The 4909-nt window shown below is 36.5% G+C and overlaps 1 pseudogene; it reads right to left on the bottom strand.

Annotated features, from left to right (window-relative positions):
• The window catches only part of LOC107657791 (rotatin-like), a 90383-nt pseudogene that overhangs the window by 29428 nt on the left and 56046 nt on the right, over positions 1-4909 (bottom strand).

Here is a 4909-nt window from a genome sequence, read left to right as displayed (position 1 = left end):
TTCTAGTACACCCCCAAAACAAAATCAAGACTTTGTAAAAGAGCATAATAGGACCCCTTTAAGCAGTACAACTGTTTTCAACATCAAAAAATAAAAAAATTGTGAGCACCAAATCGGCATATTAAGAGTGATTTCTGAAGGATCATGTGAGACTGAAGACCAGACTAATGACTGCTGAAAATTCAGCATTACTACCACAGAAATAAATTACATTTTAAAATATATTAAAATAGAAAACAATTATTTTAAACTGCAATAATATTTCACTATGTTACTATTTTTATTGTATTTTTGATAAAATGAATGCAGCCTTGGTGAGCAAAAGAAACTTCTTCCAAAAACATTAACGAAATCGTCTCGGTTACGTATGGTAACCCTCGTTCCCTGAAGGAGGGAACGGAGACGTCACGTCGTGACCGACGAATTGGGATATCGCTTCGATAGACCAATCTACTTCGAGTGTTGGCATCCTTATAAGGACGATCCGTCGTCTTTATAAAGACGCACCCGTGTAGCTCTTTTAGAGAAATTTGCTCTTTTTAGGAAATGCTCTTTTAGTGCTGAGGCGCACAGGGGAGATGGCCGCTTTGCAACATGACAAGGGGTAGTGCAGCCTGAAGTGCGCAACCCACTCGACACTGGAACGACCACTGCTGAAGCGCCGTCCCGCCAACACAGAAAGCTTCCGAGCGCGTGCTGAACTCGTAGTTCTCGAAATAAACAAAGAGCAGAACGATGCTGTCGCTCGGCTCCGAAGCGAAAAGCTGGTATGCATTGCACCTGCTGCCTTATTATACTTATGCTGTGATCAGCGGCAGCTGGATGCAATAATTGCATGCCAATGTGCATTGGCTCGTTTAGTTTACACTTGAAGTAGATTGGTCTATCGAAGCGATATCCCAATTCGTCGGTCACGACGTGACTCGTAGTGACCGACTGAAAGGGAACATCTAACATACTTCCAAAAGATTTCTTAAGAAGATTTTTATCAATCAAAAAATGTATTAATCCGGTATAATCAAAGTGAATATATCCATTTATGTATCATGTTATTCTACTATTATAATCATGCATTTGCCTGTGTGTATAGAGGCCTGCAAGAGAATTGAATGTGCAGTCATTACAAAAATACAGTATATGGTGAAGCTGCACATCCTAATTTGATATTAGACAAAATATATAATGAGGCCTCCTTGTTCAACTTTAATCATCGCGTGCCAATGTGCATTGGCTCGTTTAGTTTACACTCTAAGTGGATTTGTCTCTCTAAGCGAGATCCCAATTCGTTGGTCACGACGTGACTCGTAGTGACCGACTGAAAGGGAACTTACCAAACCACAAACCTTTGAATTTTAGTGTATATTTATTTATTTTCCAGTTGGTGTACCCAAGTAGTTAAAGACCAGGGCTGGTAACCAAAAGGTTACAGATTTGAAAATAAAAAAATAAATCATCCTGATCATGTGAATTCTATCCATCCATCTAATATATATATATTTCTTTTTTTTTATTTTTTTTATTTAAGGAACATGTTCATGTTTGTTTTTCCAAAATACTTTTCTTGTATAATGAAGGATTACAAACAATTATAACATAGAAGCACCGTAACAAGCACCCTAAACAAATGATACCTGTTAGATTGCTGCTCATAAACTGAAAATGTATATAGGGAAATGTCTTGGTAGATCAAATTTGCATTACAGGGCCTTGATACATCAACAAATAACAGTGGGAGTTTCCAATTTATGGATCCTTAAGGAGTTTTCAGAAGAGTTATTCCATAAATAACAAAATTAAATCAAAAGCGTCATTTGTATTTCCCCCCAGATGGTAGGTAGAAGGAGAAGACTCCTAATGAGGATAGTAAAACATTTTATCAATGTACAGGAGAGAGAAAAGGAGGAGTGCTTTTGGAATAACAAATCTGCGTTGTCGGTCTAAATGGTTTCAATGAGTGTGTTTTGGGGAGCAAACAGATGTGACAGTGTTTTCGCAGACCCTCACTAACCACGGGTGCACGCTAAGCTCAATAGCAGCTACGGCTCCTGAATACATTTGAAGATTTAATTAAAATGCACAGCGGTCTCCAAACCAATCATTCTGCTAGAAAAAAGACCCAGATCAAAGAGTGATATCATGCTTTTACTCAATTAAAAAAAAAAAAAAAATCGTAGAAGCTTCTCGGGGCCGTGAAGCAGGGGTTAGCGCACGTGTTTAGGGCACACTGACCTGTGGTGTGCATATGGGTGACGCAGGTTTGAGCCCGATCCAATCTCTTTCTGCAAAATCTTTTGCTGATCTGTACTACATACCTTTTCAATTAAAGATGAAAGATATTTACAAGGTCTGAAATCGCGACCATTTTTGGTCTCATATGCTCAAAAATGCTAAATGTATTATATAAATATTTAATCTTAATATATATAATGGGGAGCATTTGTGCAAGTGCAAATAATTGTTGTGGTGCAACCTGTTTTCATTTCTCTACAAACATCTCACTGGATTATTACAATTAATGGCAAAAAGAATGTTTGGAAATGTAAACTGATATTTCCTACTCACACACTACAGTAGAAGATAAAAATAACTGGCTTAAATTTTTTTGTTTGTTTTTTGGTGAAAATACTTTTGTCTATCTATCTATCTATACACACACACACACACACACACATATATATATACTGCATATATTTGTGGTGCTCCTAAATTTTTGCTGGTGCTCCTAAGTTGGGAGCACCGGTGCTACCAAGTAAAAAAAGTTAACTTTGAAGTTAGCCTTGATTTAGCTAAAATAACAGAAATATCCTGGTAAATACTATATGATGTTGGGGGTCAGCAGGATTTTTATTCAGCAAGTATGTATTTAATTGATTCAAAACTGAAATACAACTGAAATACAAGTAAATACATTTATAATGTTACAAAAGATTTAAAATAAATGCTGTTCTTTTGAGATTTCAATTTATTAAAGAATCCTAAAAAAGTTTCCACAAAAATATGGCAACACTGAAAAAATAAGAATAAACATTTTTTGAGCACCAAATCAGCGTAATAGAATGATTACTGAAGGATCATGTGACACTGAAGACTGGAGTAATGGTTGTTGAAAATTTAGCTTTGCATCACAGGAATGAATTACATTTTAAAATATGTATATATATAAAAAAATAATAATAACATTTCACAAAATTACTATTTTAACTAAGCATAAGAGACTTCTTTCAAAAACATTAAAAAAAAAATCTTACCAACCCCAAACTTTTGAATTGTAGTATATTATGGCCTAATAGTTAGAATGGTGAAAAATGTAATTTTTATAGTCTTAAAACAGGACTCAGGTGCCACAGTGCGTGTGGGTCTGTGCTATAGATAGAGCTGTCCGATGGTTCACTGCATGTGTTAAAGAATATGAGTGAGTCAGTAAGTGTGAGTCTGTTGATAATGAGTCAAGTGAGTCATTTTGTGTGTGAGAGTGACTCATTCAATGTGCCTGAGTTTGTGAGTCATTATCCTGCGTTTGTGTCACCCACTGCTGTGTGTGTATGTGTGTGTCTTACCTGTCAGAAGTGTGTCATTCGAAGCAGCAGAGTGTTGAAGAGGCAGCAGGGTGTGCGACTCCTACACACACGAACACACAGGTACTTAACAATGTGATCTGTCAATTACAGCTATCGGATACCTCCAGATTCAGCTGAACACAATTTGATAACACCAACCTCATCTGCCACAGGAAATGACAATTAAAAATAGCAGCTTTATGACATATTCATCACTCAGCATCACTAGTAATCATAATCCTGCATATATTTTTACCTAAAATATAATATAAAATAGTAGCTTTTATACTTTCTGAAGAAAGTGTGTGGAGTTTCCCCATGGAAAACCCACTGTCAAGATGTCTTGAATGGTTGCTACAGAATTTATAGGGTTCTCTGGTCGATTGATAGGCGGTTGCTAGGATGTTCTAATTGCTAGGACGGCTACTAGGTGATTGCTATGCCTTTTTAAATGACTGCTACAGCACTGCAATGATGTTGTGGCTGGTTGCTAAATCAATGGTATGTTTTTTTTTTTAGGCCAGTGTTATTTGGTATTATTTAAATTATGGCTGACACAAACGATTATTTTGGTAATCGAGTAACTGGTTGATTATTCTGACAATTAATCGATTAATCAGATCTTTTTTGTGTGTGGTAATAAAAATAGACCAAAGCGAACAATAGACTTTAAAATGGCAATCATAATTGGTTCAAATAAAATATCAAAAGCAAGTAATCATATGGTTTTATTGAACCAAACAGTTAAAATACATAATGTAATAAAACAATATAATCATAACTTATGTACATTATGTATTATATCAAATGCCTGCAGAGGGAACTAGGGAATTGCTAGGGTGTTTTGAATGGTTGTTAGGCAGGTGCAAGAGTATTATGTGTGGTTGTTAGGTGGCTGCTAGGGGTCGCTAGTGTGGTCTTGGTGGTCACTCTGTGTGGCTGTTAGACAGTTGCCTAGGTGTTTTGGTTTGTGTGGAAGCAAAGCGGTTTCTAGGGTGTTCTGAGAGGTTCTTGTGAATTGATAGTCATTTGCTAGGCTATTGGGAGCGGCTGCTAAGGTATTATCAGGCAGTTACTAGGGTGTTCTCTGTGGTTTTTGAGAGGTTGCTAAAATGGGCCCACCTTCAATTCACTATGATATTATGCTAGATATTTGTGTGGCCCTTTCACAATGTAAGTCTATGGAATTTTTTCAAAAAGTAATATTATACTTCCCCTCATTAATCGGCACAATTTGAGCAATCATTCATGTCCGAAGCTCTAATAATGCAGGATGGGTTACATGCCAAAATTTTGTGCAAAAGAATAAGCATGTGCTTGCTTTAGCAGGCACCACCAAAAAAAAAAAAAAA

This window comes from Sinocyclocheilus anshuiensis, unplaced genomic scaffold, assembly GCF_001515605.1.
Source record: "Sinocyclocheilus anshuiensis isolate Anshui unplaced genomic scaffold, SAMN03320099.WGS_v1.1 scaffold7, whole genome shotgun sequence".
Classification (NCBI taxonomy): Eukaryota; Metazoa; Chordata; class Actinopteri; order Cypriniformes; family Cyprinidae; genus Sinocyclocheilus; species Sinocyclocheilus anshuiensis.
This window is presented reverse-complemented; position numbering and strand designations above follow the sequence as displayed.